Source organism: Miscanthus floridulus, chromosome 2, assembly GCF_019320115.1.
Source record: "Miscanthus floridulus cultivar M001 chromosome 2, ASM1932011v1, whole genome shotgun sequence".
Taxonomy (NCBI): Eukaryota; Viridiplantae; Streptophyta; class Magnoliopsida; order Poales; family Poaceae; genus Miscanthus; species Miscanthus floridulus.
In genome coordinates, this window is record NC_089581.1 from 143,192,283 (window position 1) to 143,217,428 (window position 25,146).

The following is a 25,146-nucleotide window of genomic DNA, read 5'->3' on the forward strand; positions in this document are numbered from 1 at the left end:
TATGTTTGTGACCATGAAATGAGAGTTCATATATTTCCTCAACTCTACCATGATAGTTGAGGCCATCAGTGTCGGGCGTGCAAACTCTGCTATTTGTGGTTTTTTGTTTGGGCCGAGTCTGCTCATATCTTGTTATGTGGAAGCGATATCCGTTCACGTCATAACCGGTAAATGACTGCACCCTAACATCATAGCCGCCAGCAACCTGTCTCAACTCCTCACTCATGGACGAGTCAGTCTGGGCCTGCAAGCTCAAGCATGATAGGTCGTTATATTAATCGAACGAACGAGAAACTTGGAATATGGAATGTGGGAGCTAAATTGGACATTACCTTTTGTTTGAACCAAGAAATGAAATCAGGCCTCCCCGCACCCGCACCCCGAGAAAGAAGGGTGTCATGTTCCTGCGAGGTAGGATCCCTTGATTGATGCCAGGACTCACGAACAAATTCCCTGTCCGAACGAGAATTAGTGGGGTTGCATGAAGAATATTCAGGGCGCATTGAAACAAGTTCGTTGAGAACTTACTCGACGAACGGCTGCACCTCGGGAAGGTTGGTCAACACATATAGCATGACACTTCGCCACTCTTCATTTCCCAATATCTTATTGGTCGATCCACTTGCGCTGCCGAGTTGGCCTTGGAACAGGCTGTGGGTCCATTCATTTTCGCCAACATTGTAACAAGGGAGTGAAAGCCTCAATTCTGGCTTTATTTGTACATTTCTTGTGAAGAGTCTTTAGACATCTCTCGATTGGATAGCACCACCGGGCTTGCATAGGCCCCCCCCAAACGTGCCTCGGACGGGAGGTGCATAATCAGATGCTGCATGGGCAAGAAGAAGCCAGGTGGAAAGATCTTCTCCAGCTTATAGAGCAACACATGTGCCGCTTTTTCCAAGTCCTGAGCGACGGTCCGAGATATCTCCTTGGCACAAAGCTGACGGAAGAAAAAGCTCAACTCTGCCAGCACTTGCCAGACATGGTTAGGGACATAGCCTCGGACCATCGCCGGAAGAAGCCACTCAATCCATATGTGGTAGTCATGACTCTTCATCCCGTTCACTCGTAAAGTGCCTAAGTTCACTCCCCTGCTCGGATTCGCTGCGTATCCATCTGGGAACATTAAAGTCTTGATCCATTTTAGTACTTTCCTCCTTTGATCGGGTTCCAAGACGAAATCGACCTTAGGTCTTTTCCATTGTTTGTTTCGGCCACTAGGAGGCCGCATCTCTTGCTTCGGTCTATCACACAACGTTGCTAGGTCCACTCTAGCCTTAACGTTGTCCTTAGACTTGTTAGTGTTCATGAGAGTTCCCTAAAGTGCCTCGGCGATATTCTTTTCGGTGTGCATTACATCAATGTTATATGGCAGAAGAAGGTCATCGAAATAGGGGAGCCTCGTTAAGCCGGACTTATGAGTCCACATATCTTCCTCACCATATCCCACAAAAACCACCTCCTTCATTGGGCACGAGAGCATCTATCTGAGCACGCACCTCAGCACCACTCTTCATGCGCGGTTTAGAGTCTATCACTGCAACACCTTTCGTAAAGTTCTTGATGTCTTGTCTGAATGGATGGTTAGAAGGGAGGAATTGATGATGCCTGTCGAACGATGAATACTTGCCACCCTTCTTCAACCAAATGAACCTCACAGCTTCCTTGCATATTGGGTACGGGAATTTCCCGTGGACACACCAGGCGGCGAATATCCCATACGCTAGGAAGTCATGTAGGGAGTAGTGGTACCAAACATGCATCTTGAAGGATGATTTTGTAGCTCGGTCATATGTCCATACCCCCTTCTCCCAAGCATCGATCAATTCATCAATCATAGGCTCCATGTACACACCCATATTACTCCTCGGGTGTCCAGGAATTATCAATGACAAGAAGACGTTATGCCGTTGAAAGGAGATGCCGGGGGGGGGGGGAGATTCAGGGGGATAACAAACATGGGCCAACATGTGTATGGGGCAGACAACTGTCCATAAGGATTGAACCCATCTGTTGCCAGCGCGACACGTACATTACGAGCCTCAGCAGCTTTGTCAGGATGTTTGTCATTAAAGTACGTCCATGCTTCGGCATCGGACGGATGCACCATCGTCCATGGCTTGTACCGTACACCTTCTTTGTGCCATGTCATCTGTTTCGTGGATTCCTCGGTCATGAAAAGCCGTTGGATCCTCGGCACAAACGGAAGGTGCCGTAGGACTTTTGCGGGGATCGTAAGCTGCCTCTTCTGGCCATCTCCAGAGTCTACCTCCAGGTACCTTGAGGATTTACACTTCGGACAGTACTTTGCATCCTTGTGATCTTTCCTAAATAAGACGCACCCCTTCGAACAAACATGTATCTTGTCATATGGCATCTTAAGCATACGAAGTAGTTTTTGTGACTCGTGCAAGTTCTTCGGCAGAATGTGCTTCTCCGGTAGCATGCTGCCAAACACGGCCAACATCTTATCAAAGCCTTTGCGACTCAGATTTAACTCGGCCTTCAACCCCATAACACATCCAATGGCATCCAGCTGAGAAACCGTTGTACTCTCATGAAGGGGTTTCTGTGCCGAGTCTAACATTTCGTAGAAGACCTTAGCGGCTTCCTCCATCTCCTCCTTCTCATGTCCTTCTACGAAGTGATCTTGGTGAGTGTCATCTAGCATGTCTGCTACTCCGGCATCATCATCAAAAGCCTCGAGGCGTGGTCTCACCACCTCCGCTCTTATACGATCTGCTTCACCATGGTGGATCCACCGGTGGTAGCCAGCCGTATAACCATTGTACACAAGATGTTTACCCATGGTCACCTTGTCTACCCTTCTGTTGTTGTCACATTTGCTATAGGGACACCAAAGTTTAGAATGTCCTTTAGCTACACCCGAGCTCCATGCATGTTCCAAGAAAGCATCTGTCCCATTCACCCACTCAATGTCAAAGTCACTCCTGCTTCTCCGGCCTGTGTACATCCACTAACGGTCTTCCATCCTTCCACATATACAGAACATAGTAATGTAACCATCAATTGCATCTACGCGGTGCTCCTACTCTCTAATAGGTGAGGATAGGTCCTAATCCCACCCGCGGATACGTAGATGAGGTTAGTTTCCATGCTCCGCTCCCTATCCGAGACAGAATTTCGACAGCACCTCCCCGCTGTTCTCCCGATGCACGTCCTGCAAGGGATAGTGTGTATCTGGAGAACAACAGGGGTGATGCCGAAACACCATCTCGGACCAGAGCGGACCATGGAAACTAACTTATCTACGCATCCGCAGGCTGTCCAAAAAACATGGACAATCCGAAACAGATACGGTCACAGATATACAAAGATCTGTATACCTCCAACCGTATCTCTTTCGAACGGGAGACACCTAACTAGGTTACGCGACCAAAGACCACATACGGATAGAGGGGTTATACCTAGGGTGACGATGAGGTCAGGGTAGCGGGGCGGTGGAGAGTCGGTGCAGTGGCGAGTCGACGCGGTGCAGGAAGACCCGCAGCACCGATGAAGACGATCGGGGTCACCGAGTCCCTCCCACAGGTCCTCCTGCAAAAAAGGGCAAAAATGGTTAGTGTCGACTCAAAATTTTGGCAGCACCTCCCCTACACGGGGAGGTTCCCAAAACCTGCAAAAAACATGGCACAAAGGCCAACAACCACATATATACCAAACATGGGCACGAAGGCCAACAACCACCAATATATCAAGAGGAGCCATGTATTTTAGTTCTCTTTCCATTCAGATGAAAGTATTGAAGTAGTACAACAACAATTACTACTAACCCTACAACTACTACTAAAACTACTACTAACAACTACTTAACTACTAACAGTACTAATACTAAGAACTACTTAACTATTAACAACTACTACTACTAACCACTACTACTTACTAACTACTACTATTTACTAACTACTACTACTACTAACCCTACAACTAACACTACTAACTAATACTACTAACCACTACTACTTACTAACTACTACTATTTACTAACTACTACTACTACTAACCCTACAACTAACACTACTAACTACTACTACTAACACTACAACTAACTACTACTAACTACTAACTACTAACTACTACTACTACTGACCCTACAAGGGTAGGGCTTACCTTGGTAGCAAGAACGACAAGAGCGTGGGCTGACGACGACGGCGGGGATGACCGCAGCAGCGCGAGGATCAACGGGCGGTCGGAACGAAGCGAGGATCGACGGGCGGTCGGGTCGGCACCTTTCTCTTCTTCCTCCTCCCCTTTCTCTTTCTTCCTCTTCCTCCTCCCCCTTCTCTTTCTTCCTCCTCCCCCCTTCTCTTTCTTCCTCTTGCTCCTCTCCTTCTCCCTCTGCTGGCCGGCCACAGGGGCGCGGGCGCGGGGCCGCTGGGCCGCCGGGGCCGGGCGAGAGCGCCGGCCGGGCGCCGGCGAGCTCGGGGCGCGGGCGCGGGGCCGCCGGGGCTGGACGGGGGCGCCGGGGTGGGCCCGGCAGGAGCTCGCCGGCCGGAGGGGGACGACGGCGGGGGCGGCGGCGACGCGGCAAGGACGCGGGGGCGCGGGTGGGAGAGAGGAGGGGGTCGGTTGGGCCGGCCCGTTGTGGGCCTTTAGGTTAGAAGCTTTGCCGAGTGCCGGGCCCAGCGGCACTCGGCAAAGTTTTTTACAATTTTTTTAAAAAAATCCTTTGCCGAGCGCCCTGTGACCTGGCGCTCGGCAAAGACAGTCTTTGCCGAGTGTCAAGGTTGGCACTCGGCAAATTAAAAAAAATTTTGTTTTTTTTCTCCCCATTTTTTCCTGGGCCTTGCTACAGTAATTGAAACTCCATTTCAAAATTTGGGACAATTTTGAGTTTTTTACTATATTTCCTTAATTATTTTTGTTTCGTTGAATTTTTTTGACTATTTCAAATTTGAACTGCATGTACATGAAATAATGGAATTTGGTCATTCAAAAAATGGTATTCATGATGTTTGGCATATGTTGAGGCCGTATCCAGGAACTCGCATGAAATTACGAGCATCTTGTTGTCGTAACATGGCGATGTACTTGCGGTAAAAGTGTATTTAAATTATATAAAATCCAAACGAAGTCCGAAAATCACGAAACTTGTCGAGGTGTCTTGTTATCGCACGTGGAGGCCGTGGTAAAAAATTGAGAAAGTTTGAAGCAAGTTGTGACATCGGATGCCTAAAAGCCAAACATCTCCCCGACAAAGATGCTCTGTCCAGTAGTGTAAGGGCTTGTTTGGATACACACAAATCCACCCTAATCCATGTGGTTTGGGGTCCCAAACCACGTGGATTAGGGTGGATTTGTGAGTAGCCAAACAATGCTTAAGTGGGAACAGTGTAGTTTGCCAACTTAAAGCGCAATAACAGCTATATATCGTACATGAACTCACTGACATAGAGGATTGACCATATATGACAAACGGTTGGTCACTGCGCGAACGAGTCCGATGATACACGTCACAATAAAAACAGATGAGATTGATGTTGATGGCCAGCACGAACGTTATGCAGGATGATGATGCATTCATTCTACACACGTACGTTGTCGTGGAACCAAGAGCAGCTTGTGCTTGCGGTGCAGCACGATGCCGAACACCTCGGCCATGTCGACGTCGCGCGCACCCTTCCCCGGCGGCAGCTCCCAGTCGAAGCGATGCACGAGGTTCGCCAGCATGGCCTCGACCGACGCGACGCCGAAGTTCATCCCGGGGCACATCCTGCGCCCGGAGCCGAAGGGCAGGAGCCGTCGGCCCCCGCCGCGCTGCCGCCGTCGAGGAACCTCTCGGGGGCGAAGGCCTCCGGGAGCTCTCAGAAGCGCGCGTCCGTGGAGATGGCCCAGGAGTTGACCAGGACGCTCACGCGCGCGCCTGCCGGGACCGCGAACCCGTCGACGCTGCAGCTGGCCATGGTGAAGTGCGCCGTCAGGATCGGCGACGGCGGGTGCAGCCGGAGCGACTCCTTTACCACAGCTCTCAGGTAGGCCATGTCGCGCAGGTTGTCGTCGCTGACGACGGCCCCTTGTCCCTTGGGTACAGCGCTCCGTACCTCGGCTTGCAGTTTCCTCATTACGTGTGGGTTCCGCATGAGCTCAGCGACGGTGAATTCGAGTGCCGCAGCTCCTGTCCCTATTCCCCCGAAGAACACGTCCTGCAAAGATGAGATATTTCATTATGTCAAACATTTTCATGTATATGTAAATATGCATACACATACTGCTACTTACAAGCAGGATAGCTTTCATCTGCTCTCTGGTGAGGCCGTACTCGTGTCGAACGGAGAGCAAAATATGTATGGTGTCATCCTCGTCGTCCTTGCTAGGATTACTCGCCGTCGCCGTTGACTCGTGGTCCTCAATAAGCCTGTCCAGCTGCTTGTCCCACCTCCTCCTCAACCTCTCGGATTTGGCGCGGACCGCCCTACTGAGCACGCCGAACCGAGCAAGGAAGGGGAAGAACTCCTCGACGTTGAAGCCGCCCAGCAGCGGCGAGGTGTCGCTGACGAGCTCCCGGAACAGCTTGTTCCGGCCCTCGCCCCCGAAGGACTTGCCCATCACTGCGCGGCACGCCAGGTCGTTGGTGAACGAGCCGAGAAGCTCACCCATGTCCACCGCCGCTCCTGCCGCCGCAGCCTCGCCAATCCTGGCCATCACCGCGCTCACCTATGCATCACACACACGTCACATATGTATGTCTCCAAGGTTATGTATATATTTCGATCGTACGTAGTCTTACCTCTTGTTCGCGGGCGAGGCGGAGCGCCTGCACCCTCCTGACGGTGAGCAGGTGCGTGGTGATGAGCTTCCTGGCCCGCCGCCAGTAGTCCCCGTACGGCACGAAGCCGACGTCGGAGGGCCCGTACATGACCGCCTCGGCCACGAGGGAGTAGGGCCGGGACGCGCACACGCGGTCGTGCGTGCGCAGGGCCGCGCGCGGCGACGACACGACGAGCACCGGCATGACGCCGAGGCGGAGGAGAATGACGTCGGAGCCGTGCTTCCTGGCGAGCCTGTGGAGGGAGACGTGCGGGAGCGAGCCCACCAGGTGGAGGTGGCCCGGCCAGGACGGGCAGAGCTGGAGACAAAGGCGGCGGTAGGAGAAGGTTGTCGTCGTCGTCGTCGTCTAGCTACGCCTGCGCCTGCCTCTTCCTGGCACTGAACGTGGCCAAAGAGTAGCGTGCGAGCAAGACGCAGAAGAGGAGGAGCATCCATGCACCAACGCCAACTGATGTGCTAGGTTTGCCATGGCAATTGATCTCATCAGTGGTTTGGAGCTCGACCTGCGAGGGAATAGTAATAAAGCCACCGTTTAACGTTCCGTCGATGGTTTTCCAAGACTTCATTAATTTTTATATACAATATATTACTCAGGCTAACACTATGGTAACATTTTGTACATACGCATCAAAACAATCAAAAAATAATAAAACCTCTTGTCACGTTATTGAAAGTCATCGTCATCACAAGAAGTCTTCGAAACAAAAATCATTTTCCAGACAAACTTATGGTTTACACGGTTGCTATCAAGTGCCTTCTTGTGCACGACACCTTGCCTCCTACTGTTCTACATGTCTGATAGTTTGAGGGGAAGTTCGGTGGACACAGGTCCTGTCCATCTTGCGTGCAACCCCTTGCCAATGTTGACGCGTCACCAGCAACTGATCGAATTGCATGTCCGGCGCAAGGGGCAGTTCGCTGCTATCCGACCAATCAATAGCCTGCAGCAACTATATGATCCATGAACCAATCAATCCATTGCCTATCCGAGCATCTTAACTCCGATCCTGTTGGTGACGTAAAGTGCACAGTATATGATTCTACGGTCCGAGTAAGGCCTTTCACTATGTAAAAAATAATTTTTTAGCAACGGTACGATTTTTTTTAGGGGAGGCTGGTGATGGAGCCGCTCCTATAGTGGCGTGTTCAGGTACCCAGACACCACCGCCCCTATAAATGAAACAGCAGGAGCGGCTCGTGTTACGAGCCACCCCTATAAATGGGGGTCTGATTTGTAGGGGCGGCTCAATCACCAGCCGCACCTGAAAATGTTATTTGTAGGGGCGGCTGGTGATTGAGCCGCCCCTACAAATGGCCCCGTATTTATAGCTCCGATTTGTAGGAGCGGTGCCCCCCATATAAAACATATGCAGCACCTTCTTCCTCCTCGGGTCACTCACTCCAACCCATAAAAAAAAGGTGAGGAGGCTTCGGGCACCTCTTAAAAATTGTTCTACTAAGGGGAGAAGGTTTTGGTCTTAAATTCTTTGGTGGAGAGGTTGTAGAAGGTAAGAAAATACCATTCCATACTTTTTTTTGAAGTTTTAATGGTTGGTTAGTGAGTAATTAGAGTTTTGTTTTTCTCTCTCTTCTATGGTGCTTGAGCTACTTATGAAGCAAATTAGACCTAAGTTTTAAATGTACTAGGGTAATTAGGGAGGGGAACAAGATCATACCCTTATTTGATCCATGTTTCTTGATTTTAGTGAACAATTAGTGAGGTTTATGAATGTTTTATGTGCATGTGGATCTAGATCTAGGGTTTGGTTTTTTTTTATTAATTTTGTTTTTGTAAATTTATGTTTGATGAAATTGGACTAGGGTTTGTATGAAAGATATTGGGTAAAGTATAATTGTTGTTAATTGTTGTATTTGAAATTGTTTATTGTAATCAATAATTATGTATTTTAATTATTTATGGATAAATGTGCCATTAATTAATTTTTCTTTACCATGGTGTGTTTGTATGCTTCATGTAATTATATTAGATTTATATTCATATATATATATATATATATGAAGTATATACAATTATTTTCAAGTAATTATTAATTTGTTTCATTTTTATATATATCTGAATAAGTAGTCCTTTAATGTTTGTTTTGTTGTTGTTGTTGTAAAAGATGGAGTACAGGAACTCTTGGATGTATGGTTCGTTAAGGTTCAAGACAGGTTTCCGTGAAGAGGTGGATAAATTTATTGAAGCCGCAAAGAAGCATGCAACGACATTGAAAGAGAATAAGGATACAATTATTTGCCCATGTAAAGATTGCAAGAACCGTATGGCATGGACAGATGTGACTATCATCATATCACATTTGATTACGCGAGGATTTGTTGAGGACTACACAGTGTGGATTCATCATGGTGAAACAGTTATTGTTAATGACGAGGATGAGGAGGAATACGACGACGAAACCATAGAATCCCTGTCCCAATATTCAGTAGAGCTTGATGCACGAATGGATTTCGAGTTTGGCAATGAACAAGGTGGTGATGCTGGTGGTTGGGATGGTAACGACGAAGGTGGTGCCAATAATGATGGTGGAGCACGTGTCGGGAATGAAGATTTGGAGGACATGATTCGAGCCCTTGTATCAGAGATTTTACTAAATAGCCTGAAAGGTCTAGAAAATTTGGAAAGGGTGACAAAAGCATAGAAGGAGACTGTGTATGGTGTTGAAAAGGGTTGTCCGACACATTGGACATTGCTACGTTTTGTGCTTGAGCTGCTCATCCTGAAGGCTAAGTACGGCTGGTCAGACTGTAGTTTCAATGATCTATTGCATCTTCTATCATGGGTGCTGCCACAACCAAACTCAGTTCCCACCAATACATACCAAGTGAAGAAGGTCATAAGTCCATTGACAATGGGGGTTGAAAAAATTCATGCATGCCCCAACCATTGTATACTTTTTCGTGGCGAAACGTTCAAGTCACTAGATAAATGTCCTCGGTGTGGCGCCAGCCGGTAGAAGAACAATGACCTTTACGTTGGGGACGAAGCCTCCATGGGGAAAAAGAGGAATAAGAAAGGTACAAAAAAGGTGGTACAAGAATCTCAACCCCCAGAGGACACTTCATTAGGCAACGATGCAAAGCAGAGAAGAATTTCTGCCTTGGTAATGTGGTACCTGCCAGTGACCGACCGCTTGAGACGTATCTTCCTAAACCCTAAAGAAGCCGCACTCATGACATGGTGGGATGATGAGCGCAAGGTGGATGATGATAAGATTGCACACCCGGCTGATTATAGTCAGTGGCAAAGGTTTGATGAGAAGCATAAAGAATTCAGCGATGACCCAAGGAATGTACGGTTTGGCTTGAGCACCGATGGAATGAATCCCTTCAATGAGAGGATGAACGACCACAACACATGGCCAATGATCTTGACCATGTACAACATCCCAACATGGTTGTGTCAGAAGAAAAAGTACCTTCTCCTCACTATTCTTATTTCTGGCCCTAAACAACCAGGCATTGATATAGACGTGTTCCTCGAGCCTTTGATGCAAGAAATGGAGAGGCTATGGAGGCATAGGGAGTAGATGTATGATGTGTTCCGAAAGGAGGACTTCATATATAGAGCAATAATATTTGTTACTACCAATGATTACCCTACGCTGTTTGCTTTGTCTGGACAGATCAAAGGAAAGACAGGATGCTTGGTTTTCTTGGATGGTACTATATGGGTGTACCTAGATGCATCCAAGAAGATAGTTTACCTAAGGAACAGACGCTTCTTAAAGACAAGTCACAAGTACCGTAGCAAATTATTCTTTAGATTTTATGACAACGTCCTAGAGATTGAACCCCCTCCGGAGAGACGTCATAACGGAGAACACGTGTACAGAATGGTGAAAAACATACGCGTCGTCTATGGAAAGAAGAATCCGGATAGGACGAATAGAGATAGAAGCACACCTCCTATTGAAGGAGTACCTTTCAAGAAACAATCGATCTTCTTTCAGTATCTGCCTTATTGGCCAGACTTGGAGCTCCCCCATGCCATTGATGCTATGCACGTACAAAAGAATGTCTTTGAGAGTCTCATTGCTACCTTGATGGACACAGGCAAGTCAAAGGATGGTCTGAAAGCACGGAAAGACATGGTGCAACTAAACGTGATGCCACAACTTCACCTGGTACCTGAGGCTAATGGAAAATACACTCTGCCCATGGTGTGCTTCAACCTAACACCAGACGAGAAGAGAGCTATATACACTTTTCTGAGGGGGATCAAAGTCCCGACTGGGTTTTCAGCAAATGTGAAGAAGCTAGTGTCGATGAAGGACTTGTCAATAACACACTGCAAGGCTCACGATTGCCATGTGATGCTGACAGTGTTTCTACCTATTGCAATCAGGGCTATAAAGCCAGAGTTCTTGAAAATGGCCATCACCCGCATGTGCTACTTCTTTTCGAAGATCTCATAGAAGACGATTGGCAAGCAAGAGCTGAGTGACCTACATGATGAAAGGTCCTTGTGTGGTTTTGGTAATTGAGTGACAACTTAGGTGGACTAATTGTGTTTATGTGAGATACACAGGTGATTAGTTCACAGGTACATGTGTGTGAGCAATATATGCCATAAAGGTGAAAATGGCTTGGAGATATTGCAAAGCTCACACATGTGATGATGAAGGAGCTCATTGCACATGAGACATGACATTGAGTCATGCGATCAAGGTGGAGAAGATCAAGACAAGACTTGGCTTGATGGTCCGATTGCAAGCATGAAGGGCAAGTCAGAGGCTTTGGAGCGATGGACCGCATGGCGGTGAAACTTGAGCAAGACTTGGCGTCGATGGACGAAGGCAACGGTGAAAAGCAAGTGAAGTCAAGATCGATGAACCAGTATGATCACGTGATGATATGATGTGGATCATATCATTGTTGATCGTGTTGGTGCATGTGTTGCATCGACATTGGAGGAGATGGAATGGAATGCGCAAGGCAAAGGTATAACCTAGGGCATTTCATTTCACCGGTCATAGGTGTGTAGAGAAGTTTGTGACTAGGTTTAGGATAGATGGCTATACTATCAAGAGGGGCAAACTTGTTTGCATATCGGTCATCTAGTGCCACTTGAGTGATCTAACTTTGCATTGTCGCTAGGATTGAGTGGCGTGGCAAGTTGAGTGGCTAATCCTTTGGAAAGTGATTGTGAAAATGCTAACACATATACACATGGTGTACACTTGATGGTGTTGGCACATTTACAAAGGAGATGAAGTTGGAGTTGTTGTGGATCAACTCGGTGAAGGAACGGAGGCGAGAAGGGTTTGAAACTCCACCGGCGGAGTGTCTGCCCGTAGAGTGCGAACAGTATGACGGTGCCACCGGTGCCCTGTTCCGAAAAGATAGGGTCTCACAGAGTGGACCAGACACTGGTCACATAGTGATCGGACGCTGGGTTCTAGCGTCCGGTCAGTAGTGGCAGTCAGCGGGCAGGCATCGGTCTTCGACCAGACGCTGGTGCTGAAAGTGACCAGACGCTGGCTGTGTGCGTCCGGTCAGAGTGATGTATGATGACATAGGCAGAACAGAGAAGCTAGAGAGTGATCGGATGCTGGTGCTGCATCCGATCGTGATCGACTGGACACGTCCGGTCGTGAAATGTTGTTTCTAGAACCTTACTGGAAACGACTGGACGCTGTAGGCTCAGTGTCCGGTCAATTGAAGATGTTGCGTCCGGTCGACAGATGACTGTTGAGATTGAGTGAATAGTATTTGAAGTAGGGGACACATGTCGTGCATCGCATGACCGGACGCTGAGGTCCAGCGTCCGGTCAATCAGACCGGAGCATCCGGTCGTCCTGACTTTTGCCCAGTGAAGGGGTAACGGCTCTATTTGTTCATGGGGTTATAAATAGAAGCCATGGTCGGCCTTGGGCCGGTAGCTGAGCACACTAGAGCCTTGGTGGCTTGTGTAGTAATGCTTGGGAGCCCTCCATCTCACATATACTTGATAGTGATCATTCGATTGTGTGAGAGAGCGATTCTAGTGCGATTGCATCGTGAGGTTGCATCGAGTGGCACTAGGTGATCGAGTTACAAGCCGGTGGTGCTTGTTACTCTTGGAGGTTGCCACCTCCTAGACGGCTTGGTGGTGGTCTCTGTCGAAGCCCGCAAGAAGCTTGTGCAGTGCTCCAGAGAAGAGCTTTGTGAGGGGCATTGTGCTCGCCCCACGGGAGCCGCGAAGAGCAACTCTAGTTGAGCGTGTCATTGAGCTACCCTTACTTTTGGGATAGGTTCTTGCGGCACCTGACATGCGGGCTTGGTGGGTGATGCCAATTAGCTGCCGAACCACCAAGTGAGCGGTCGACACAACAGGGACGTAGCATGTTGGCAAGCACGTGAACCTCGGGAGAAAAATCATCATATCAACCTTGTTCTTCCCGTTGGTTTGCGTCCTCGTTACACAAGCTTGTAATTACTTTCATATACATTGTGCTTGTATAGTTGCTCTTGTAACTAGTTAGCTTGTGTAGCTTACTAGTTACCTTCTTGCTTGTGTAGCATAGAAGTAGCTCCCTTGTGTGGCTAATTAGGTTTGTGTAACCTTGTTAGTCACTTTGCTTAGTTTGTGTAGCTAAGTATTTACGCTCTCTAATTTGGCATTGGTTGCCTTGTTATTGAGCATTGCTAGTGAGCTTAGTTGACTTTGTGCTTTTGCTTACTAGCATGTGTAGGAGCTCCCTTGTTGCTTAAAGTACTAGTGGCATAGGTTTGTGTGACCTTGCTCCTAGAATTGGTTAGGTGTGCTCTAGCTAGCCCGACACCTTTGTTGCTTAATTAGTATCTTTGGAAGGTGCTAGAGTACATAGATAGAGGGGTGTAGTCTTGGCTAGACCGATAGTTCTAATTCCGCACTTATTTCGGTTAGCCGACGTGATTAATTTTAGAAAGGACTATTCACCCCCTCTAGTCCGCCATCTCGACCCTACAAGTGGTATCGGAGCCAGGTCTCTCATTTGTGGTCTTCACCGACCCGAGAGGATGGCGGCTTATGGGCTAGATGTTGATTGTCCACACATTTTTGATGGCACACACTTTACACGATGGAAAAATTGGATGATATGCAATTTTAAGTTTATTTGCCCTCAAATGTGGTGGATGGTAGATGTAGGTTTTTCTCATGTGTTGGATGAAGATAATCTAACTCAAGCACAAGAGAAATGCCTAGATCTCGACATCCAAGCTACTAACATCATGTATAGATCTTTGCATGATTGTATATTTGGAGAGATCATTGACATGAAGACCACCCATGAGATTTGGAGTTATCTTAATGAGAAATATGGGACGGTCTCCGATGATGATGATGAGTCCAAGATAGAGGCGCATGAGTGTCTTGAGCACAACCACAATTTGGTGATTGTGGAAGATTGCTCCACCTCATGGTCAAGTGATGATGATGATGATCGATCTACCACAAGTTCACTTGACAAGGTTGATGATGATGCCACAAGTGTTGCAAGTGATGATGATACCCCATGCACACTTATTGGTGATGATGGTTCATGCTCAAGCCATGTTGAAGATGCTACTACAAGCTCTCCAACTACATCACCACATTGCTTCATGTCACAAGGTGACACCAAGGTAACAAATGATAATATGGTTGATCATGTTGATTCATATGATGAGCTTGTTAGTAGACTTGCTAGCATGACCATGTCTTTAAGAAATGAGAAAGCTAAAACATTAAAATTAGAAAATGAAAACTCATTTCTAAAGAAATTTTGTGAAGAACATAAGAAATTACTTGATGCTTATAAATCTTCACATGATGAGCTAAAATTAAATCATGAGACACTACTTGCATCTCATGATGAATTATTAGAACAACATGCTTCTCTCGTTAAAATGTTTACAAAGAAACTTAAAAATAATGAGAGCTCATCACATGGATCAAATGATAAATCACAAATTATTGCTAACCCTTGTGATGTAGGCAAGAAGCATGTATCCACCTCTTGTGATGATTTATTAGATATGCCATGCTCTTCACATATAGATGCTTTTTCTACTTCCGTGTCTTGTGAGACTAACATTTTGAAGGAGAACATTGAGCTCAAAAGTGAAGTGAAGAAATTGAGCAACAAGTTAGAGAGGTGCTACAACTCAAAAGTCACATTTGAGCACATGTTGAAGACTCAAAGAAACTATGGTGACAAGTGTGGCATTGGCTTCAAGAAGAAGATGACAAAGGGCGAAAGAAAGAGAGAAAGAAAGATGAAGAAGCTACAACAAAGAAAGCTTTCTCATACCATGTGCTACCGGTGTCATAAAGCGGGACACCTTGCAAATGGTTGCCCTAACATTGAGAAGCTCAAGAAGATAAAAGAAGATGAGAGGCTCAAGCATGTCAAGTACTTCAAGTGCCGCACTTGGGGTCATCTTACCTCAATATGCCCAACCAAGCAATTGGTGAAGCAACAAGTGAAGCCTCAACCAAAGCCACAAGTTGAGGAAGAGAAGATACCCCAAGTTCAAATCAAGATCAACCATGAAGATGGTGGTGATTTGATGATAAAGAAGAAGAAAACAAGAAGGGGTGGAAAGGCAAGGCATCCAATGCAAACTCAAGATGCCAAGATGATGAGCAAGAATGAAGATGAGAAGAAAGATTATGCTCACATCAAGTGCTTCAAGTGTAGAAGTGTGGGACACTTTGCCTCTAAGTGTCCTACCAAGCTTGAGATGAAGGCTCAAGCAATCCATGAGAGGCAAGGCAGTGAAAAGCACCATATGAGCAAGGAAGAGAAGACTCAATCAAAGAGAAAGTGCTACTCATGTCGGGAAAGGGGACACATGGCACATTCATGTCCCCTAGGTAATATTACTAAGCCTATTTCAATTGTTGATAATAATATGCTTAGAAAGGATGGTGATGGTACCTCTATGGTTGCTATTGCAAAATATCTCGCTACTCATACTAAGGCGTTGCCTAAGTATGTTGCACCTAACTTGAGAGGACCCAATATTATTTAGGTACCATAAAAAAGTGGATGATTATTTATAGGTACCATCGGCATTGGAGACTTGATTCAATTGATCTCACATTGTTCATCATATGTTGAATCAAGTTATGAAGCTTAGTGCACATCCAAACCCAATGCCAAGAGAAAATTGAGTGAAGTCCAAAGTGCTATCAACATACAAGTGCTATAATTCAAGTTGTTGGTAATTCATTGAATATATTTGATGACTTGCAAATAATTGAGTTGAAGCTTGCTAGTTGGATGATCATAAGCTAACTAAGGTATATCTCTTGTTGATCATTTCATTTGGGTGCATATGAGTTGATTGAATTGGATAAATATGCTATGTTGCTTGCTATGAGATGATTGAATGGATAATTGATTAGTAGTCAAGTTTGAATTGATTTGTGTTGGATTAATTCATGAGATGACTTTTAGTAAGTGATTTGAATGGATATATGTCTTATGGAAGTATTCAAACAAGTTAGTTTCAAGTTTGATTTATACATGATGAAGTATAGCTCAATTGTTGAAATCTGTCCTATAATTGAGAATCTAAGCTAGCTGTGATCTTAGCCATGTTTGAGTAATCAACACTTATTGGATTGGCATAAAAATTGGTGTACATGCTCTAGACTTATAGTATAAGATGCTATACAAATTTTGTGAAAAATGGATAAGAGATGCTTCGGTTTTGTTGTAGTTCTTATCAGCTATAGTGCAGCAGTTTCAGCATGTAGCAGTGGTGGAAGAATTGAAATCTGGTAGCAATCTAGAAGTCAAATGAAGCTCAAATTTTTACAGCTGCTAGATAACTTAGTAATTCATACCTCCACCAAATTTAGTGGTATTTGGATTTGTACTTTGGGCGATATGCTTATTCCTTTGAAGGGTACAAAATCTGTCAGAAAAGTGAAAAATGTTGGATTGATCTAGAGTCACTTTGATTGAAAGGTCCTCAAGTTGAAAACATGTTTATGAGTATTTGAGGTACCGAAGTTTGGTTTTGAGATGAACTTTAAGCATGACAATCAAAGATTACAAGGCTATTTGATTGTGGAGTGTACTTTGCACACATTCGGTACTCAAATTGAAAGATCAAGATCAAACTCAAGATGAAGTTGAAGTTTAAGTTCTAGTGACTATTGGAAATCATTTGGTAAAAAGAAAAAGACTTAAACAAGAAGAAAGAAAATGACTTAAAGAAGGAATCAAGGTTACTCACCAAGTTAAGTCCATCACTTGGATCAATCAATCAAGTCATTTCAAGTGAGTATCAAGAATGATTCTTGGAGAGAGGTCACTTCTTCCTAGTATAGGGGCTTGCCGCCTATGTGTAGGTGAACCAAGTGTGGTACTTGGAAGGCTAACATGGAAGTGGTGATCCGAGGAACATTTGAGATGCTAAGTTGAAGCAACCAAAAGGGTTGATCAAGAAAAGAAAACAACACCCAAAAGAGAGCTAGTCATGATATTTCAAGTGGTATTCTCATATTGATACTCTCATGTAAGCAAAGATCAAAAGATAAAGCAAGCCAACCACAACAAGAAAGTGCACTTGATCATAAGTGGTATTCATTTCATATGGGTGAAGAATGAAATTCAATATGGTATCTATTGGTCTTCACCAAGCTTATAATTGGACTTCATATTGCTATTGGAGTAATGAATTGGAATCTATGTGACTATCCTCTACTCTAACATAGCAAATGTATCATTGTAATGTGCATGATCATTTCATCCCTTACTAGTATGCAGTTAGTGCATATAGTTCATACTTCATAGGATCATGCATAACAAATGAAATGTTTAAATTCATAACCTACCACTATTGCTTGAATTATTATTTGATCTAGTAGTTAGCATATGAATTTATTCATGAGCTAGTGATCCCAAGTACTTGATCTAATTTGGATTGCTAACAAGTGACAAGTACAACATTGGCAAGATAACCCTTGCAAGAGGTGTGAAGAAGCTTGTCATTGGTTCAAACTAGACTTGGAAGCTTAGGCAAATCAATTTAGTTCAAGTCAACTTAGAAGCTCATGATAAGTAACAAGAGTACAAGCACTAGACAACAATGCAAGTGGATATCTACATTGTTTGTTTCAAGTGGTATCTAGACTTAAGTATTTCATCAAGATTTCATAAGTGATGTCTAGGTCAACTCACAAGTGATATCCTATAAGTGGTACTCATAAAGATAGCAAATGTTCAAGAAATGATCTTTATTGATAAATCCAACAAGTGGTTCCAAACTAGAAGATTCTTTCAAGTGGTATTACATCTATATATGATATCAACCATGAAAGACGATGGTTCCACAAGTGATCATCAACTTTAAGTGATCATCAAATGAAGAATGCATCCTTCACCTACAAGAGCTCAAGTGTATCAAATGGATGACCCATGCTATCACATAGGGGGAGGTGTCACACAAATTGATATCAAGATAAAAAATCTTATGTATGGTATCTCAAGAAGCCCTACACAAGATACAAGTGGTACAAGTTACAAGTGGTATCTACAAATGGTGTCATTCCAACAATCAAGTGATGTCCATAAAAAATGCAAGATTCAAGCCTCAACCATCTACCCCAAATGCATACCTTTGCATCAATGAGAAGCACACCTTTTATGGAAATTGATGACAAAGGGGGAGAGATTGTACAAAGATATGAAAGCTTTGAGATTGAAATTGTACAAGGGGGAGAGATAAGATATAAAAGCTCAAAGAAGTAGAGGTTGGACATGGACATGGACAAAGAGGGAGCAACATTGAAGAAAAGAGATGGATCAAAATTCTTGGACAAGAGAAGCACACAAGTAGGGGGAGCAAGCTCATAAACTTCAATTGATTGCATTTGATATGTGCATATTCATGTGCTTGCTTGCATTGCATAAGCTTTCAAATTCAATATGCATGCTTGTGTGGTGTATGCTAGTTGTAAAACTTGAATGATGATTTGATAACTAGCATGCATAGGATGATAGCTACACACTCGGTATGCTTTTCAAGTAATGCTAGTACCTTGCTTTTAATGTTGATCTCACAAGGTATCTAGTGCTTTTATTTCCAAGTGATATCTAGCTAACCATGGTGCTAAGGATGAACTTAAAGGTGCAACTTCAATTGGTACACGCTTTAAAGGTTTATTCTATACACCTTAGCATCATTTTGTAGTAATTACTCTCCCATAATTTTAATCTATGCATATGTGCGACCTTCAAATCAAACACTCTAGCACATATGTAGGGGGAGCTAATACTACCATTTCGGGTTTGTGGTACTTGTCCAAAATCATTTTCACATGATAAAATTGCTTGGGCAAGCAACATGAATCCAAAAGAGCTTAATTTCCATATCTTTGTAGAGTTGTCATCAATTACCAAAAAGGGGGAGATTGAAAGGTCCTTGTGTGGTTTTGGTAATTGAGTGACAACCTAGGTGGACTAATTTTGTTTATGTGAGATACACAGGTGATTAGTCCACAGGTACATGTGTGTGAGCAACATATGCCATGAAGGTGAAAATGGCTTGGAGATGTTGCAAGGCTCACACATGTGATGATGAAGGAGCTCATTGCACATGAGACATGGCGTTGAGTCATGTGATCAAGGTGGAGAAGATCAAGACAAGACTTGGCTTGATGGACCGGTTGCAAGCGTGAAGGGCAAGTCGAAGGCTTTGGAGCGATGGACCGTGTGGCGGTGAAGCTTGAGCAAGACTTGGCACCGATGGACGCAGGCAACGGTGAAAAGCAAGTGAAGTCAAGATCGATGAACCAATATGATCACGTGATGATATGAAGTGGATCATATCATTGTTGATCGTGTTGGTGCATGTGTTGCATCGACATGGGAGGAGATGGAATGGAATGCGCAAGGCAAAGGTATAACCTAGGGCATTTCATTTCACCGGTCATAGGTGTGTAGAGAAGTTTTTGACCGGGTTTAGGATAGATGGCCGCACTATCAAGGGGGGCAAACTTGTTTGCATATCGGTCATCTAGTGCCACTTGAGTGATCTAACTTTGCATCGTCGCTAGGATTGAGTGGCGTGGCAAGTTGAGTGGCTAATCCTTTGGTAAGTGATTATGAAAATACTAACACACATACACATGGTGTACACTTGGTGGTGTTGGCACATTTACAAAGGAGATGAAGTTGGAGTTGATGTGGATCAACTCGGTGAAGGAACGGAGGCGAGAAGGGTTTGAAACTCCATCGATGGAGTGTCCGCCCATAGAGTGCGGACAGTTCGACGGTGCCACCGGCGCCCTGTTCTGAAAAGATAGGGTCTCACAGAGTGGACCAGACAGTTGTCACACAGAGACCGGACGTTGGGTTCCAGCGTCTGGTTAGTAGTGGCAGTTAGCGGGCAGGCGTCGGTCTTCGACCGGACGCTGGTGCTGAAAGTGACCAGACGCTGGCTGTGTGCGTTCGATCAGGGTGATGTATGATGATGTAGGCAGAATAGAGAAGCTGGAGAGTGACCGAACGCGTCCGATCGTGAAATGTTGTTTCTAGAACCTTACTGGAAACGACCGGACACTGTAGGCTCAGCGTCCGGTCAGGTAGATGTAGGCTTTTCTCATGTGTTGGATGAAGATAATCTAACTCAAGCACAAGAGAAATGCCTAGATCTCGACATCCAAGCTACTAACATCATGTATAGATCTTTGCATGATTGTATATTTGGAGAGATCATTGACATGAAGACCACCCATGAGATTTGGAGTTATCTTAATGAGAAATATGGGACGGTCTCCGATGATGATGATGAGTCCAAGATAGAGGCGCATGAGTGTCTTGAGCACAACCACAATTTGGTGATTGTGGAAGATTGCTCCACCTCATGGTCAAGTGATGATGATGATGATCGATCTACCACAAGTTCACTTGACAAGGTTGATGATGATGCCACAAGTGTTGCAAGTGATGATGATACCCCATGCACACTTATTGGTGATGATGGTTTCATGCTCAAGCCATGTTGAAGATGCTACTACAAGCTCTCCAACTACATCACCACATTGCTTCATGTCACAAGGTGACACCAAGGTAACAAATGATAATATGGTTGATCATGTTGATTCATATGATGAGCTTGTTAGTAGACTTGCTAGCATGACCATGTCTTTAAGAAATGAGAAAGCTAAAACATTAAAATTAGAAAAATGAAAACTCATTTCTAAAGAAATTTTGTGAAGAACATAAGAAATTACTTGATGCTTATAAATCTTCACATGATGAGCTAAAATTAAATCATGAGACACTACTTGCATCTCATGATGAATTATTAGAACAACATGCTTCTCTCGTTAAAATGTTTACAAAGAAACTTAAAAATAATGAGAGCTCATCACATGGATCAAATGATAAATCACAAATTATTGCTAACCCTTGTGATGTAGGCAAGAAGCATGTATCCACCTCTTGTGATGATTTATTAGATATGCCATGCTCTTCACATATAGATGCTTTTTCTACTTCCGTGTCTTGTGAGACTAACATTTTGAAGGAGAACATTGAGCTCAAAAGTGAAGTGAAGAAATTGAGCAACAAGTTAGAGAGGTGCTACAACTCAAAAGTCACATTTGAGCACATGTTGAAGACTCAAAGAAACTATGGTGACAAGTGTGGCATTGGCTTCAAGAAGAAGATGACAAAGGGCGAAAGAAAGAGAGAAAGAAAGATGAAGAAGCTACAACAAAGAAAGCTTTCTCATACCATGTGCTACCGGTGTCATAAGCGGGACACCTTGCAAATGGTTGCCCTAACATTGAGAAGCTCAAGAAGATAAAAGAAGATGAGAGGCTCAAGCATGTCAAGTACTTCAAGTGCCGCACTTGGGGTCATCTTACCTCAATATGCCCAACCAAGCAATTGGTGAAGCAACAAGTGAAGCCTCAACCAAAGCCACAAGTTGAGGAAGAGAAGATACCCCAAGTTCAAATCAAGATCAACCATGAAGATGGTGGTGATTTGATGATAAAGAAGAAGAAAACAAGAAGGGGTGGAAAGGCAAGGCATCCAATGCAAACTCAAGATGCCAAGATGATGAGCAAGAATGAAGATGAGAAGAAAGATTATGCTCACATCAAGTGCTTCAAGTGTAGAAGTGTGGGACACTTTGCCTCTAAGTGTCCTACCAAGCTTGAGATGAAGGCTCAAGCAATCCATGAGAGGCAAGGCAGTGAAAAGCACCATATGAGCAAGGAAGAGAAGACTCAATCAAAGAGAAAGTGCTACTCATGTCGGGAAAGGGGACACATGGCACATTCATGTCCCCTAGGTAATATTACTAAGCCTATTTCAATTGTTGATAATAATATGCTTAGAAAGGATGGTGATGGTACCTCTATGGTTGCTATTGCAAAATATCTCGCTACTCATACTAAGGCGTTGCCTAAGTATGTTGCACCTAACTTGAGAGGACCCAATATTATTTAGGTACCATAAAAAGTGGATGATTATTTATAGGTACCATCGGCATTGGAGACTTGATTCAATTGATCTCACATTGTTCATCATATGTTGAATCAAGTTATGAAGCTTAGTGCACATCCAAACCCAATGCCAAGAGAAAATTGAGTGAAGTCCAAAGTGCTATCAACATACAAGTGCTATAATTCAAGTTGTTGGTAATTCATTGGATATATTTGATGACTTGCAAATAATTGAGTTGAAGCTTGCTAGTTGGATGATCATGAGCTAACCTAAGGTATATCTCTTGTTGATCATTTCATTTGGGTGCATATGAGTTGATTGAATTGGATAAATATGCTAATGTTGCTTGCTATGAGATGATTGAATGGATAATTGATTAGTAGTCAAGTTTGAATTGATTTGTGTTGGATTAATTCATGAGATGACTTTTAGTAAGTGATTTGAATGGATATATGTCTTATGGAAGTATTCAAACAAGTTAGTTTCAAGTTTGATTCATACATGATGAAGTATAGCTCAATTGTTGAAATCTGTCCTATAATTGAGAATCTGAGCTAGCTGTGATCTTAGCCATGTTTGAGTAATCAACACTTATTGGATTGGCATAAAAATTGGTGTACATGCTCTAGACTTATGTATAAGATGCTATACAATTTTTATGAAAAATGGATAAGAGATGCTTCGGTTTTGTTGTAGTTCTTATCAGCTATAGTGCAGCAGTTTTCAGCATGTAGCAGTGGTGGAAGAATTGAAATCTGGTAGCAATCTAGAAGTCAAATGAAGCTCAAATTTTTACAGCTGCTAGATAACTTAGTAATTCATACCTCCACCAAATTTAGTGGTATTTGGATTTGTACTTTGGGCGATATGCTTATTCCTTTGAAGGGTACAAAATCTGTCAGAAAAGTGAAAAATGTTGGATTGATCTAGAGTCACTTTGATTGAAAGGTCCTCAAGTTGAAAACATGTTTATGAGTATTTGAGGTACCGAAGTTTGGTTTTGAGATGAATCTTAAGCATGACAATCAAAGATTACAAGGCTATTTGATTGTGGAGTGTACTTTGCACACATTCGGTACTCAAATTGAAAGATCAAGATCAAACTCAAGATGAAGTTGAAGTTTAAGTTCTAGTGACTATTGGAAATCATTTGGTAAAAAGAAAATGACTTAAACAAGAAGAAAGAAAAGGACTTAAAGAAGGAATCAAGGTTACTCACCAAGTTAAGTCCATCACTTGGATCAATCAATCAAGTCATTTCAAGTGAGTATCAAGAATGATTCTTGGAGAGAGGTCACTTCTCCCTAGTGTAGGGGCTTGCCACCTATGTGTAGGTGAACCAAGTGTGGTACTTAGGAAGGCTAACATGAAAGTGGTGATCCGAGGAACATTTGAGATGCTTAGTTGAAGCAATCAAAAGGGTTGATCAAGAAAAGCAAGCAACACCCAAAAGAGAGCTAGTCATGATATTTCAAGTGGTATTCTCAAATTGATACTCTCATGCAAGCAAAGATCAAAAGATAAAGCAAGCCAACCACAACAAGAAAGTGCACTTGATCATAAGTGGTATTCATTTCATATGGGTGAAGAATGAAATTCAACATGGTATCTATTGGTCTTCACCAAGCCTTATAATTGGACTTCACATTGCTATTGGAGTAATGAATTGGAATCTATGTGACTATCCTCTACTCCAACATAGCAAAGGTATCATTGTAATGTGCATGATCATTTCATCCTTACTAGTATGCAGGTTAGGTGCATATAGTTACATGCTTCATAGGATCATGCATAACAAATGAAATGCTTTAAATTCATAACCTACCACTATTGCTTGAATTATTACTTGATCTAGTGGTTAGTACATGAATTTAGTTCATGAGCTAGTGATCCCAAGTACTTGACTCTAATTTGGATTGCTAACAAGTGACAAGTACAACATTGGCAAGATAACCCTTGCAAGAGGTGTGAAGAAGCTTGTCATTGGTTCAAACCGGACTTGGAAGCTTAGGCAAATCAATTTAGTTCAAGTCAACCATAGAAGCTCATGATAAGTGATAAGAGTACAAGCACTAGACAACAATGCAAATGGATATCTAGTTCGTTTGTTTCAAGTGGTATCTAGACTCAAGTATTTCATCAAGAATTCATAAGTGATGTCTAGGATCAACTCACAAGTGATATCCTATAAGTGGTACTCATGAAGATAGCAAATGTTCAAGAAATTGTTTTATTGATAAATTCAACAAGTGGTTCCATACTAGAAGATTCTTTCAAGTGATATACATATCTACGCATGGCTTCAATCATGCAAGACGATGGTTCCACAAGTGATCCTCAACTTTAAGTGATCATCAAATAAAGAATGCTTCCTTCACCTAAATGTATCAAATGGATGACCCATGCTATCACATAGGGGGAGGCGTCCCACAAATTGATCTCAAGATCAAAAATCTTATGTGTGGTATCTCAAGAAGCCCTATACAAGATACAAGTAGTACAAGTTACAAGTGGTATCTACAAGTGGTGTCATTCGAACAATCAAGTGATGTCCATAAAAAATGCAAGATTCAAGCCTCAACCATCTACCCCAAATGCATACCTTTGCATCAATGAGAAGCACACCTTTTATGGAAATTGATGACAAAGGGGGAGAGATTGTACAAAGATATGAAAGCTTTGAGATTGAAGATTGTACAAGGGGGAGAGATAAGATATAAAAGCTTAAAGAAGTAGAGGTTGGACATGGACATGGACAAAGAAGGGAGCAACATTGAAGAAAAGAGATGGATCAAAATTCTTGGACAAGAGAAGCACACAAGTAGGGGGAGCAAGCTCATGAACTTTGATTGATTGCATTTGATATGTGCATATTCATGTGCTTGCTTGCATTGCATAAGCTTTCAAATTCAAT

The 25,146-nt window shown here is 43.6% G+C and overlaps 1 pseudogene; it reads right to left on the bottom strand.

The window, feature by feature from the left end:
• Positions 1–5,367: 5,367 nt before the first annotated feature.
• On the bottom strand, positions 5,368–7,337 carry LOC136539935 (indole-2-monooxygenase-like; annotated as a pseudogene).
• Positions 7,338–25,146: the final 17,809 nt, after the last annotated feature.